The sequence below is a fragment of the Rattus norvegicus genome, chromosome 16 (genome assembly GCF_036323735.1).
Source record: "Rattus norvegicus strain BN/NHsdMcwi chromosome 16, GRCr8, whole genome shotgun sequence".
NCBI lineage: Eukaryota > Metazoa > Chordata > Mammalia > Rodentia > Muridae > Rattus > Rattus norvegicus.
The window spans coordinates 85,232,208-85,248,307 of record NC_086034.1 but is presented as its reverse complement, the minus strand read 5'-3'; the positions used below and the strand labels follow the sequence as shown (position 1 = coordinate 85,248,307).

The following is a 16,100-nucleotide window of genomic DNA, read 5'->3' as shown; positions in this document are numbered from 1 at the left end:
CCTCTCTACCCAAGGACCTCTGCAAGGCCTCCCTCCTCACACTCAGTCCTCCCTGGCTACTCTGGGAATGATGCTTTACCTCCCTGCTCTGAGCTCTGGTCCCAGTTCAGTGGGCCCTCACAATCTACCTGCTTCTTCTGTCGGTGTCATCGACTGCCTTCTAGCACAGAGCTCTGTGATCAACTCCATCTTGCCTAGTCGTGGCTCTGTCTGAAGGAAGGCCTTATTTGTCTACAGAGCCTTCCCTTTGGGCCTGGATGCTTCTAGAAGTCCTGATCCTAGCCAGCACGTCAGAAGCCTGGTGTTTTCTAGAGGAGTAAACTTTTTCTGCACCCTTCGCCACCCCACCTCCGCAGGTAGTTACTGAGGCTGAGAGGGGGTAACCGTGCCCCAGGAGTTGAAAAGCATGGTGATAACATCCGCACGTGATCAAAGTATATGACGACAAAGGGAAAACCACTCAGCGTGATGGTCTGATGACATCCCCAGGTCCCATGCTTCACCAGAGAGAGAGAGAGAGAGAGAGAGAGAGAGAGAGAGAGAGAGAAATGTTCTCCAAGGAAAATAGCTCTGAAGGACCCCAGGACTCTGCCTGGTCAATGAACAGGAGCTGTCATTTAAGCAAGAGAAAAACACCCACAGACACCCAGAGATGGAGGATCAGGATGTACCCGGGGCTGCGGAATACAGAGAAAAGGCAAGAGTTGTAAGTAGTGGGCAGAGGCAACAGAGAGCCATGACCTGGACCCAGTGCGGGCGAGGCCAGGATCTTGAACCTTCCGAAGCCTGCCAAGCTGCAGCCGCCCCTCCAAAGAGGCTCTCAGCTGGCTCTGCCCATCTCTACCACAGCTGGTCCAGGTTGGTTTGCTTGCTTGCTTGTTTTGTTGGTTTATTTTGAGATAGATTCCATGAAGCCCAGGCTAGTTTAGGAGGTGCTACACAGCAGAGGACAGGCTTGACCTTCTAACCCCCCCTGCCTCCACCTCCCTTGTGCTGACTTTAGAGTGACATCTCAGTGCTGGGGATGGAAACGGGATCCGTGCATGCTACACAGGACCTCTGCTTACTGAGGCACATCCAAAGCATTGTTAGACGGGGAAATAAGCGGCCACTGCCTACAATGTGGGAGGCAGTGCCTGCTAGAAACTCAGCCTGGGCTCCCTGGGTCTCCTCAGAGGTCTCTACGGCCTCACTCCCCTGGGTAAGCCCTTTGTTTTCCTCCAGCCTTTTGACATCATCTGATGCAACCTGATGCAAAGACACGTACTTCTTGTCACAGGAGAAATGGGGCGGGGTGCCTGGCAGCTGCCACAGAAACCCTCGTTAGAACCCGAAGAGGAGGCAGCAGTCCTCTTGGGATGTGAATGGAAACTGCACAGTTTTAAGAAAATAGGGGATTTAGTATAAAGACAACACTTACGTCAGCACGTCCTATGGGCCCTGGGAAGAGAACACCATGGGAGCCATGCTGGTGGACTGTAGCATCCTTCCCACATGGAAGCCACAAGCAGGACCTGTCCTTCCCTGCTCTCCAGAGAAAGAGGCCAGTCTGTGAGTGTCGGCTACTGAACCCAGCGCAGCCAGCAGAACAGAACCCACAGCAGCACAGCAAGTGAGCCCTGTGCCCTTCAGCTTCACTGTAGATTTCTCCTCACTGTTACCCAGCTACTCTTCCCTCCTTGGTTGGTGAGAATGATGTTCAAGATAACACAACATGCCACATACACACATGTTCACACACACCATATACCAACACACACACACCATACACACACATACATGTTCACACACACCATATACCATACACACACACCATACACACACATACATGTTCACACACACCATATACCACATATACACCATACACACACATACATGTTCACACACACCGTATACCACACACACATACATATACACACACATCATATACCACATATACACCATACACACACATACATGTACACACACACCACATATACACCATATTCACACATATACCACATACACACACACTACATACACAAAATGTGCCACGCACACTGCATGCACAACATCCACCACACACACACAGTATACACCACACATGCACACTAGGCAGTCCATACACGTATACATGCACACCACACATACATATACATAATACATACACATACATCTGCACACACACATACATGCACACACATATACATGTGCATGTGTACACATTATTTACCACACACATATGTACACATGCATACACACACATACATACATACATACACACCACACACACACACACACACACACACACACTACACCACAGAGTCAGGCAGGGAGGCTGCTCTGCAGGTGGCACCAGCCCCTGTCCTTAGGTGGCAGGCTCTTGATGAATATTCATGAACACCTGAAGGAGAAACAGCTAGTTAGAATGTGTATTTTATCCTGAGTAAATGAATAAACGGAATCAAGGGCAGAACTTGACAAGTAAGATTTCACAGGAAGCTGACTCTCGGTAATTAGCTTGTTATCAAATTCGCTTGTATAAAAATAACAGCAAATGCACGCTGCTGGCAGCCTGCCAGGCATTCATGCCAGAGCCTCGCGCACCGGGAAGCGCGGCAGGCCACACACCCCATTTCACAGATGAGGAAACATAGCCGGAAGAGGTTGGCTGGGTGCCTGGGACCTAGCGGGGAGTTTGGCTTCCAGCAGTCTGAGAGGACTGCCCTCCACGCCTCAGCTGGGAGTTTGCTGTCAGCACAGGCTCATTAGAGACCTTGTGTTTCCTCCACTGCCTGCCTCAGTTGCTCTCCACCTCATCTTGACTGAATTCTGCAGGTTCTGTCTTCAGGTATCTAGTGGAGGGCTGACCCCAAAGACACCAGGTCATGCTTTCTCTGTCTCTCTCAGTGCAGCACAGCACGGCGAGCTTGAATGCTATACCCGGTCTCCTCATCCTCGGTAACAGAATACTGAGATTGGAACTTCCTACCTCAAAATCTCTGGTTGATAAGATTTAAAAAAAAAAAAAAAAAAACAAAAAAAAACCATTGCCTCAGACACCAGTCAGGGCCTTGGAACACTAGCATTTGAAGTCTTAAAGACGTGGTTTTTTTAAGGGACTGGAGAAATGGCTTGGTGGTTAAAGAAAAGTAGCTGTTCTTCAAGATAATACAAATGATTCTACGCTCATGACTTGTGGCCTTGCTGAAGAAGCCTGTCCCTAGGAGCTGGCTTTGGGGTTTTAAAACCCTCACGCTATTCTCAGTTGATACTTTGGTGTTTGCTGTCCGTGGTTCCAGGTGTGATCAATCTGCTCGTGGACCGTCCTACTGCCATGTCTGCCCACCTGCTTCCCTGCCTGCTTCCAGGTTTCCCTCGCCTTCATGGTGATGGACTCTCATTCCTCTGGAACTGTAAGCCCAAATAAACCGTTTTCTGTAAATTGCCTTAGCCAAGGTGTTTTATCATAGCATTAGAGAAGCAGCTAAGACAGGGGTCTTCCCACCTCAGTGAGAGCACTCGAGGCAACCCCTCAGGTGAGCTCCCAGCTTGGGTCATTGCAATTGCAGCGTGCCAACGTGTGAAAGGAACCATCACACGCCATCACGTGACCTGACTCATTCTTCACAGACTGGGAAAGAGGGACCCCACTGGCCTTGTGCCCTCCACAGTGCCTGATAGGGTCACTGTTCAATATGGGCTTAATAAGTCAGTGAACGAACTGGGCTTCAGGAACCAACCTGTGATCCCAGCATGTGCGATATGGAGGCCGAGGATCCTAAGTTCAAGGCCACCCTGAGATAGGTAGGGAAACCTAGTCTCCAAACAAAAGAAAAGAGGAGGAAAGGAGGGTAAATTATAACCTCATATAATTGGCTGGTGACTTGCCTCAGGTGACCCCAGAGTGACCAGTTGTGACTACCAACCACTGCTGAACAGGCACCATTTATCCCACAGTGATAGCCATCTGGAGATTATGACTTCCAGAGAGTGGGCTACATTTTTTCTGTGTGCATAAAGACATCTGACATCTTGCCAATACACACATGAAGTCATTCAGCTTAAAAGCGAGACAAAGAGTGGGAATTGGGGGACATACTGCAGATGGTACTGCTTCGAGGAGCTACTTGAAGTCTTACTGGTTAGAAAACAAGCCCTTCTACAGAGCTCTCTCTCTCTCTCTCTCTCTCTCTCTCTCTCTCTCTCTCTCTCACACACACACACACACACACACACACACACACACACACACATCAAGACTGGCCTGTTCTCCCAGGCACTTCACTTACCTACTTTAACCCTGAGTAGGAGATAACACACCAAGTGGGACAGGCAGAGAAGAGAGCTGGTTATTGCCAACAGTGGGTAATGGCGTGTCTTTTATGCCATTTGCTTCTGTGTGTGGTTAGCTGCTCATTAAAATTGGTTTTAAATTGGAAGCCCAATATCCACTGGGAAATGAACACGTTCCTCAAAGTTGGCTTAGAAGACAATGGTCCAGAAATGGGGGAGTTGGGGTCCCAAAAGGCTTGTGAATGTGGGCAGGCAACTTGGGGTGTAACCCCCTAAACTGCCATAGGCACCCCTGCCCTCCTTTCACCAACAGTAAAACACGGCACCAAACAGGTGCCTCCTTCTTGCTTCTGGGAAACAGAAGTGCCCCAGCCTGCAGCACAATGTATTCTTCAGGTGGAAAAGACAGAAGAAATAAAAATGGGAAGAGAAGAAATGTCACCATTTGGTGGACACTTGGTGGACACTGGAGAGTCAGAAGCAGGTCAAGAGTTAGAGGCTGCTCTACAAGACAAGTGTCAGGCTCTACAAGACCCTGATTCAAAACCAATCCGATGGTAATTAATAAAAAGAAAATATCAAGACAGTTTAATCCCTAGCAGGAGAGATAGATGGTGGTGGTGATGGTGGTGATGGTGGTGGTGAGGATGGTGGTGGTGAAGAAGATGATGATGGTGATAGTGGTGGTGATGGTGGTGTTGGTGGTGGTGAGTATGGTGGTGGTGGTGAAGAAGATGATGATGGTGATAGTGGTGGTGATGGTGGTAGTAAGGATGATGGTGATGGTGGTGGTGGTGAGGATGGTAAGGGTGGTGGTAAGGATGGTGGTGGTGGTGAGTATGGTGGTGGTGAAGAAGATGATGATGGTGATAGTGATGGTGATGGTGGTAGTAAGGATGATGGTGATGGTGGTGGTGGTGAGGATGGTGAGGGTGGTGGTGAGGATGGTGAGGGTGGTGGTGAGGATCATAATGATAATGATGACAAGGATGATGATGACGTGATAATAACACAGGTGGTGATGATGGAAATGCGGTTGCAGCTGCTGCTGCTGAGGATGACCATGAAAGAAAGCCTAGTAACCATCAATCATTCACCAAAGTTCTTCAAGTTCAAGAGGACTTGATACCACTTCTGCTTCCTATCAAACAGACTCTCCCCTAGGGATAGGGATGAATACCAAGAATTAGCAGGGACTGTCGGACATTAGCTGCTGTGTGTCCCTCGCTTGGGGTAGTCCGTAGTCCTACTCGAGGGCCTTTTAGGTCTATCTTCTTTAGCTCAAACATGGGGCAAAGCTTCCTTCGAGAGAACACGGTCATCACGTGGGTTGCCTGTGGTGTTGGCCAAGTCCAAGCCGGACATCACCACCCTGAAAGCAAGAGGATCCCGTAAAGAGCTTGCTCCCTACGTGGTGTGCTGACACCCTGACTGAGATGTCATAAATACTGAAGTAAGATGACACAGGGAAGAGAAACCTCCCTGACTGGAGCTGCTGTGTCTCTATTCCTAGGTGCATGTGCAATGTGCTGTGTCAGATGACTTGAGAAATTGTCCCAGGAACTTTTGAACAATCACTGGGCGCTATTGTCCTCACAACATTGACATAGCACACACATATGCACGTAGAGTGATCTGTTGCAAAGGTGCCACTGACGCAGATTCCGGCAGAGTAAACCCGCTGGGAGGAAAGCCGGGTGTGCAGGAGGATCCTCCCAAAGCGTGGCCAAATATCTGAGCGAACACGTGACGGATGTTGTAATAGTATTTTAAGCTCAAAGCCTAAGAAGTGGGCTTCTGTTTCTGAAAGCGAAGCCTACCCTCATGGGCAGTCACAGAGCCCACGGTTGTCTTTCCCACGCTCGTGTTTATCAGGGTGGCGTCAGCCCGGCTCCAAGATTCTGTTTTAGATGAAATCAGGTCTTTTGTAGCTGAGACACAAGTGGATAAACCAGATTTCAGGCTGGAATGACCGTGATGGATTCTGTACGCCCCAGGGAAGGAATAGTACCGAGAACCTTCAGGATGGAAGGAGCCACAGTGTCCATGGCGGGCGGGTTTTGTGGGTGGGTGGGGGCCATAACTGGATGGGAATGAAATGGCCTGAAACTCAGCTTGTGAGCAGGATAAAAAATAACAGCCTCCCCTCTCTCCTCCATCTCCTTTCATGGGAGCATTTTCTATCTCAGAGGCCCCTTTGGAAATGCAGTCCTCCTGGGAGTTCTCACACTTTAAATTATCAGCGAACACTTTGGGAGAGATTAGCAGGCCCAGGCAGAGGACTAGGTGGGAGACCGAGGTGGAGAGTTTGAGATGCGGCCCGGCGGGCTACAGCAGGGTCCACAGGAGCCAGGGCATGAGGTCTGCTGGAGAGGTCTGCTCCATTCCTCAGGACAGGGCTCCCACATCATCTGGGAAACAGTTTCCGCTAGCTTGGAAAAACAAACAAAACAATGAGTGCCTATGTATAGCTGAAAAGTGGCAGCTTTGTCCTTAGAACACTTTCGGTAGACCACAGAGCCGTGTTTGTGTAGATGAAATCGGAATTTCAAAACCATAAATGGGTTATTTTAATCAACGCAGGAGGCAGAGCGGAGGGAGGGCAGCTCACAATCTCCACGCAGAGGATTCCTCAAATTCTTTAACACTGAAAGGAAGACAGAGTGAACAGGGACAGGGACCTCTTGCTACTCTGAGCACAGTATAGGACATCTTCGAGGTCTGTCTGTGTCACCTTCAAACCCTGCTTATTGCTGGGTGTGGCTCTAAGGACCCCAGACACTCAAGGCCCCGGTGTCACACTGCGTGGTGTTATCTCAGGGTCTCCTCCCTAAGCTGAGAGACTAATGATGCCCCTGTGCTGTGCAAGTGAGCTAAGCTGCATGCTCTGGACTTGGGTTTTACTGTTTGGTTATTTTTAATGACCCAGGTTTTCTTTCTTTTTCTTTTTTCTTTCTTTTCTTCTTTTTTTTATTTTTGAATTTTAAAGTGTTTCTTTTTTTTCCCTCCATCTTTATTAAATTGGGTATTTCTTATTTACATTTCAATTGTTATTCCCTTTCCCCTTTTCCAGGCCAACATCTCCCTAGCCCCTCCTCCTCCTCTTCTATATGGGTGTTCCCCTTCCCACCCTCCCCCCATTACCACCCTCCCCACAACAATCACATTCACTGAGGGTTCAGTCTTGGCAGGACCAAGGGCTTCCCCTTCCACTGGTGCTCTTACTAGGCTATTCATTGCTACCTATGCGGTTGGAGCCCAGGGTCAGTCCATGTGTAGTCTTTGGGTAGTGGCTTAGTCCCTAGAAGCTCTGGTTGCTTGGCATTGTTGTTCATATGGGGTCTCAAGCCCCTTCAAGCTCTTTCAGTCCTTTCTCTGATTCCTTCAACGGGGGTCCCATTCTCAGTTCAGTGGTTTGCTGCTGGCATTCGCCTCTGTATTTGCTGTATTCTGGCTGTGTCTCGCAGAAGAGACCTATATCTGGTTCCTGTCAGCCTGCACTTCTTTGCTTCATCCATCTTGTCTAATTGGGTGGCTGTATATGTATGGGCTACATGTGGGGCAGGCTCTGAAGGGGTGTTCCTTCAGTCTCTGTTCTAAACTTTGCCTCCCTATTCCCTCCCAAGGTTATTCTTGTTCCCCTTTTAAAGAAGGAGTGAAGCATTCACATTTTGGTCATCCTTCTTGAGTTTCATGTGTTCTGTGCATTTAGGGTAATTTGAGCATTTGGGCTAATATCCACTTATCAATGAGTGCATACCATGTGTGTTTATGATTGGGTTACCTCACTCAGGATGATATTTTCCAGTTCCATCCATTTGCCTTTTTCAAACTCTCCCCAGACCACAGTCGTGTGGCACTGGCTCTGCAGACGACCACACCCACTATGGGTGGTGGGATCTCATGCCTTCTCCCAGAGGCAGGACAGCTGAACAAGCTTTGCGAAGCTCGATTGATCTCTTCGGATCTGTGACTGGATTATGCCTGTACTGGGGGACCTAGTGGCCCGAAGTATCATCCCCAAGAGCTGTTGAGTGAAGATTTCGTTAACAGGCCCCGGATTCATACCATCTCACCATGGCTCCCCTCGGACGATGCCAAGGCCTGCATCCCGGAGAGAAGACTCATGAGGATTCTGGAGCTCCATCTCCCCGTTGGTTCTAATATTCCTCGCCGCAACCCTTTGCAGTCTTTAGATGGAGGCACCTGAAGGAAAGCAAACACCATCCCCACCGCGGCCACCACACAGTTCAAGGGCTGAGGGTATTTGTCTGCTCAAGTGAGTATTAAATCACTTTAAAGTGATCCTGAAGACAAAAGACGTTTTTCCCCGGGTGCTTTAAGGACACTCACTCAACCCCTGGGCTCCAGGCTCTGACCTAGGCTCTCAGGGGTCGAATGATAAGGACAGAAAATGTCTTTCACACGGCAATACTATTCTAACCGACAGGTACAGCACTGCTGCCTACTATAAATGCTGCTGGCATTTGGCTTCTGCTGGTAACACCCAAGTCCACAGCGTCAGTGTGGCCTTGGACAAGTCCATGTGTCCCCTCAACTGGAAGTCTGTCTCTTGTAAAAACTATCAACTGGCCAGGAGGCTGTGAATCCCGTCTGGTCTTAAATCCTGAGGATCCAGGTTGAGCAACGTGAAAAGGAGCATTGGTGGGTAAAGAGGTGGCCCTTAGGCTAGGGGTGATGCCTCCTGTAGCATTCACCGCCCTCCATCAGGTAGTCCCAGTCCGTGCAGCTCTCTCTCCCTCTGCCCACTGAGGTCTGGGGCAGCTTCAGTTTCTCACCTGAAACTATTGGGAAAGTACAATAGTGTAAGTGAGGGGTATGCACAGTAAAGCCAGGCCGTTGGCAGGAAAAAGTGGGGTGGGGGAGGGGGCTCCACGTTCTTATGCTGGAACACTTCTAAATAGGGAGTCACATGACCACGCTGTTCACCGTGCAGGCCTACGGATGTTTACTCATCTCTCCCGACAGAATCCCACAGATACACAAGAGCGGTGGAAGGGTTTTGAACAATCGCTGGCCTGAAGATCAGACTTGGCGAGACCTTTTACTTTCCAGAACAACAGGGGAAGGGGTGCGGGGCGGGGTGGCTTTCTTTGATCATTTAAAAACATTAAACACCTATTGTGGTTTCCCTAATAAATTAGTATGGTGATCTGTACACACAACAGGTGGATCCTCAGGAAAAACAGTGCATATCAGCTAAAAGAGACGGTAGCTCAGGAAAACCCACTCCTAAAGACCACTGGAGGATCAGAAGGGGAAGCCATTGCTACATTGTCTACAGGATCCTACCTCTGTTACCAAGTTAAGATTGCTACAGTACATTGCTACAGTATAGTGTCTACAGATACTTACCAACACGGTCTGCCAAATGGAAAAACCCTTAGCTACCTACTGAGGGATGAAGGCGTGCGGGGGGGGGGGGAGCTAAAATGTCCCGTTCTCACACAGTCCTTGGGAACCAGCCCCCACTAATCTGCTGCCACCACCCCTGACCCACAGCACAGGGAGCCAGGCTGGCGCTTAAGCCACACTCGGCTGTGCACTGGGAACAGAGATCTATTCATGAAAGGACTGCACACAGCACCAGGCTGGCTTTGTTCAGATTGCACTCCTCTGGCTGCCAGAAGTAACAGCCGTATGTGCGTTTCCGATCTGAGGCCCTGGCTTGCCTCAAGAGATCACCTTCTCCCTTCGGCACCCTTTGTGCTTTTGGAGACCGGAGAGACTTGGAGAGCTTACGTTGTGGTGACGATGCTGCTGACATTTGAGACACAAGGACAATTCACAGTGGGGACACGCAGGGCTGGGATCCAGATGGTTGGTATTTCAAGGAGCTGGACAGGAAGAGAGTAACACACCAATGAGAGCAAGCGCGAGAGACCCTGGTGTCTCAGTAGTGGTGCTCATCCTGGGCAGGGTCAGTCCCCAGCTCCAATCTATAGATCCCATGAAGTGTGTGTGTGTGTGGGGGGCTAACTCAGATGCTAGTCAAAGCATTCTGCTTTTAAGGGCAGATAGCACAGGGGTACTTTGCTATTTATTGCCCTGTTTATTGCGCTCTTCGGAATAACTTCAGAAACCACCGGAAGAGCTACTGCAGACTGGGTTCTATTACAGCTCAAGGATCTGCGGAGATCTAAGCTTGGGGTGTCAGGAGTTCGGTCTCCTTCTGAGCGCTGAGGATCCATCACTGGCTGCTTCCCTTCCTTTTTGTCTTCCCTCTGTATATCTGCTCCTGTAAAAGCTTCCCTCTTTCAGTAAGGGCCCCCATCTTATTGAATTAGCTTCTGGGCAAGGCTCTTTAACCCAGAAGATCCTGTCTCCTAAATACAGTACTGGGGGTTGGGGGAGGGAGGCTTCAATTCAGCACATGAACTTTGAGAAGACAAATCAGTCAATCCGCAGCACAGTTTCTGAAAATAGTAATACGGTTGTGGCTGTACTTTCTAGAGCAGAGGACATTCACCAGGGATCTCTGGAAGTAAGAAGTTTTGCATTGTTGCCTTGAATGTAATGAACAATGAGAAGCCACACAAAGACAAGAAGGCACGAGCTGATGCGGGGGAGGGGAGGAATACCTGAGTCTTTTAGGGATTACACTATCCAGCAATTGTAGTGTAAAGGTCTGGTAGACCTCCAAACATCCAGGGGGAGCAACAGATGGGAGTGAGGGACCCAGGAAGAAGCTGTAATGCTATGACCTGCACAGGAGTGGAACAAAGCAAGGGCCTACGACAGAATGAGGGGGTGCAGCAGGGCACAGCCACCTACCGGAAGTCAGGTTACCACCCCTCCTACCACCCGGACCACAACAAATTACTTCACCTTCATGGCAAGGCCTACCAGAGTAGGCACTCAGGCCAGAGGGCAGAGGGAGCGTGAGGCACACAGCTCACAGCCCACATATTCCAGGCACATTCAAATGTCAGGTCTACCCTTGTCCTGTGGAGGGCTCCAAGCTTCTGAACACTTTTAATTACAAGCTGTCAGTCAGGGGCAGGGCCAAGGGCTAGAGAGAGGACTTCTCTCTCCCTATGGATGTGGTCGAAGGCATGTAGACACCAAAGCGGGCCACACAGGAACCCAGTCCAGCTTCTCCTCTCCTAGGGGCCTCTTGGATGAGGCCTCCTGGGAGATGGACACAGAGAAACCCCCGCTCTGCTGTTAGGTTATCCTGCAACCTAGTTGACAGGAGCATGGGAGAGACTGAAGGAAGATAAAGGCAGAGTGGATAGCTTCGAATACTTAGAAACATTGACATTTTGTTTTTACTAGAGAAAATTAACTTTACTTTGAAGGCCCAACCTTTTCTTAAGAAGTCATATGCCACTTAATACACAACCACTGGAAAAGCTAAGTTATAACTCCTGGGTAAGGCTCAAGAATGCCCTTTGAATCCTGTGCACACACAGCTCCTAACTCAATCCTGGCTGAGTATGCAGGGCCCCTGTGAGTTACCAGGAAATCTCGTGTTCTCTCTTTAAAGGAATTCTTGGAATTCCTCTGGGCCACTCCAGGTCCCGGGAACAGATGAGGACTGGACTGATTAATGGAAAAGGGCTCCAGGCCAGCAGAGAGAGTGAAGAAAGCTTGGTGGGAGGGGAGAGGGGATGGCCATGACTCTCCCCAGGCTCCTTGTCCCAGGACTGTGTTGCTAAGTTCAGCCTGAGTTACAGACAGGGCACAGATGAGCTATGGCTCTTGCCTTGTTTTAGAAACCGGGCCCTTTAAGTCACCACACACAGTGGTGCTTGCCTTGTGGGATTTCCATGCACACTTTATCTTTGTGGATGATCTCCCTTCTGTTCCCTCTCCTGGCCCCATCTTCCTCCTGGCAACATCTCTCCTACATCCATGTCACTCCCCCCCTGTGTGAGACCTCCTGTCCCCTTCTCATGGTCTCTTTTATGGTTTCATGATCTACACTACATGCCACACGCTACATGCACATACAGGAGGTGTTGCCGTCTGCACCATGACATATGACACCCCGACTGCAACCTCTTTTCATCTGGTAAACGTCAGTGTGACCTCAGATACAGAGTTGTATAAAGGTGGGTGTGAAAATCAAACACTAACAAGAAGTCATAGTGGGATCTGTTCCAACGCAAGTCTTTGTTACCTCTTACCGTTTATTAAAGGTGAGAAAGCACATTTTCGTAATAACGAGACGGATTTGCCTGTTTGTTTTCACATAAAGAATTAAAAGTTGGCTGAATATTTGACAGGGTCTCACTGTGTAGGTCCATCTGGCTTGGAACTTGCTATGTAGACCAGGCTGGCCTCAAATTCATAGAGATCTTGTTGCCTCAATCTCCCAAGTGCTGGGATTAAAGTTGTGGTCACTACGCCCAGACACATAAAGCATTTAGAAGCTTTTCTGAGTTCATGGATACTTCCTGTTTGCAAACAACAATGCTCCCAACACTATTTCTCATAAATGTGTAACATGATAAGGGAGAGGTACGTTAGGACCACCTAACAATTACTAGAAAATCTGCCCTAATCTCACGCCAAAATTCACTGAGCAAATTTCTTCATGAAACTCAAGTCAACAACATAAACAGAAATTATGTTTAAAAAAAATCAAATATTCTAATCCAATCCAATCCAAAGGTCTACCAACCCAATACTTACATGACAGCAGGAAGATATAAAAAGCATTCACTTCCCATAATTAAAACGTTATGTTTGTTTAAAAACAGAAAACACAGTCAAAGCATATAACTCACAGCATGGGGTAGAACTGCATCTGAACTGAGGTATTTCAGGAGCATTTGCTGGCCTTGTATGGTGTGATGTCATTTACTACACAAGACACACATGCAGGATCCTTAGATCCAAGGCTTCAGTGAAGTGGATACAGGGGTAGGGATTGTGAGAATCACCTCAGACTTGTGACTTGGATAATCGTGAATTACCGTCTGGGTGTTGCTTGTTCAAAGCTTTTTGCTTTGTCCCCTGTTTGCAAGGGCCATGTTTCCATTTGTGTTTGATTCATGATGCACAGTTTAAGGAGTCGGGCTTGAGAATGCAGGAGTTAAATGGCACTGTGGGCCGGAGAGGCTCTTGTTTGTCTGTTTTCCCAGGGAGAAATCTCTGGGATCAGCAGCCTAAACACATCTTTTTAGACAGATATTTTATTGAGATGAAAAGAAATATGTGTTTAAAGAAATGAGATATCAGTGGGTGTGCGGTGTATATACTCACAAAGTACCACACACAAATCATGTCACATACATGTAGCCACATACATTCGTAGTCATTATCTGTGATCCTTGGGAGTGAATAGGGGAAGAGGTGAGGAGGGAGAGGAAACCTCAGTGTGTGTGTGTGTGTGTGTGTGTGTGTGTGTGTGTATGAGAGAGAGAGAGAGAGAGAGAGAGAGAGAGAGAGAGAGAGAGAGAGAAAGAGATGTGTATCAAAAGAATAAAGAAAGAGATGACCGTCTAGTTATCAGGAAAAATTTCTGTACCAAATATGTCTCAGATGTCTATGATCCCAACCTCATACCATGACCACTATGGTGGAGATCCAATCGCAGTGCTAACCACCACGGCAGAAGAGTGCATCCAAAGTCCGTCTTATTCTTAGAAATGGTCACTAGTATTACAAACACCACATCAAATGAACAACTCTCCATTAACATTTACCCACAGACAGGGCCGTTACCGTTTCTTAGAAACTATTCAGTGCCTTGTATCACCTTTAAAAAAAAACCCCGGGTGGGGTCCAAAGCAAGAATTCATCGTTAGAGTTCCAGGAACCTGGCACCTTCTATGGTAGCTCAGCGCCCCGCGGTCTCAGCACCCCACTGGGTTGTTGAGATATGTGCTGGGTTCTGTTTAGAACCTGTGAAAGGAGACTCGCCCCAGGGTTCCGAGGGCCAGTGGTGGTCTCGAGGGAAGACAAGCAGCAGCCCTGCAAGACCTTACTCCATCTTTAACGGAACCTCACAGCTTGTTAGACATAGAGTTAGACCTGAGGATTCCGTGCGCATGCTCACCAGGGCTAGATTTGAGTAGTCCAGCAGCCCCAGGAAGGACCTCTTGGTTCTCAAGCACCAATGAGCCCAGGGGAAGGCTAGTGCTAGCATGCGGCTGCAAGTGTTTCTCAGGAGCCATCTCACAGATGGCCTGTTCTCCTTCCACTAGTTGGTTGGCTCAAGGACAGACTTTGGCTAGCTCTTTTAAAACCCAAATGCAACCATTTGGGCCCATTTCCACATCTGTTCATCAGTCATTCACAATTTAGTCATTCACATCGTATGCTCGGGCTGTGGGAAGAGAGGGGGACGGACGGAGCACCCGGCCACAGAGTCCACGTTTGCTGTTGCTATTTGATCTTCCAAACTTGAGTCCTGGGCAGAGCCCACTTCCTGTCCCCAATGTTAGCGTAAGAGAAGAAGCTGACGTCGGTGGCCTGTGCAGCAGCGGCAGTAAGATGACTGTGTGGATTTTTAAAACCACGGAAGAAGTGATCAAGTACTGATGTGGGGGAGGCCAAGAGGAGGGGCCTCTGCAGGGCTCTAAAGGAAGAACTGTCCAAGCGGACCAAGAGAAGGGTGTACAAATCTGTACCCAGCTTCCTCACCCCACCCCACCCCCACCCAGTCCACGGAACAATCTTGTTTTCCGACTCCCACTTATGAGCATCATTCTCCCGAAACATTTGTGCAGGACGGAAGCGTTAAACGGAGCTCCTGGGTCGGTAATTAAAGACAATGGTTTCAGTGGATAGAGTCTTGTTTTCATAATCTGCGCTTTGTCTGCACAGAGCCAGCTCTAGGCTGCATCTGCCACCGGCTGGCCTTTGCTCTGTTTACTCTGAAGAATGAGGCGCTGTTCTGTTTGCTTCTCGTTTTCAGTCTGTAAAACTCTGTTCTCTTGGTCCTCTATTCCAGAAAGGAAAATAAAATAAAAGAAAAGAAAAGAACAAGGCTCTTTAAATACCGCAGCAGTGACTACTCACCCATACACACAGCCTCAATATTAGCGGTGGCAGACACTTAGGATGTTCAAGACTCCCAGGTGAAGGCGAGCCTTCCTCTGACAGGTGACCTCGACTGAGAAAACCACTTTCTACTCAGCTGTCAATCATTTGATGTACCTGGCTGCACTGCACCACTGCGTGTGTGTGTGTGTGTGTGTGTGTGTGTCTGTGTGTGTGTCTGTGTGTGTGTTTGTGTGTGTGTTTGTGTGTTTGTGTGTGTGTGTCTGTGTGTGTGTGTGTGTTTGTGTGTGTTTGTGTCTGTGTGTTTGTGTGTGTGTTTGTGTGTGTGTTTGTGTATGTGTTTGTGTATGTGTGTTTGTGTCTGTGTGTTTGTGTGTGTGTTTGTGTGTGTGTGTCTGTGTGTGTGTTTGTGTGTGTTTGTGTGTTTGTGTGTGTGTCTGTGTGTGTCTCTGTGTGTGTTTGTGTGTGTGTCTGTGTGTGTGTGTCTGTGTGTGTTTGTGTGTGTGTTTGTGTATGTGTTTGTGTATGTGTGTTTGTGTGTGTGTGTTTGTGTGTGTGTTTGTGTGTGTGTTTGTGTGTGTGTTTGTGTGTGTGTGTGTCTGTGTGTGTGTTTCAAAAGGTCATTCACCTGTCTCAGGGTTCAAAGGAATTGTTCCCTCCACTGTAGGAGTCACTGTGGTGATATATTAAGACCCGGCTAAGGAAGGTGACTTAGTAATACCGTGAGATAAGAGTGGGAGGAAAGATTAGGAGTATATGCACAGAATCCCAACAATGGAAAAAAAGAAAGGAGGAGGGAGAGGAAGGGGGAGGGGGAGGGGGGAGGGAGGGGGAAGGGAGGAAGAAAA

The 16,100-nt window shown here is 48.5% G+C and overlaps 1 long non-coding RNA gene across 1 annotated transcript in view; it reads right to left on the bottom strand.

Annotated features, from left to right (window-relative positions):
• Positions 1-1,016: 1,016 nt before the first annotated feature.
• LOC102554173 (uncharacterized) overlaps positions 1,017-16,100 on the bottom strand; it is a 30,970-nt gene continuing 15,886 nt past the window's right edge. The window contains exon 2 of the long non-coding RNA XR_010058502.1: positions 1,017-15,193. This is a non-coding gene — a long non-coding RNA (uncharacterized LOC102554173). The remainder of the gene's footprint in view (positions 15,194-16,100) is intronic.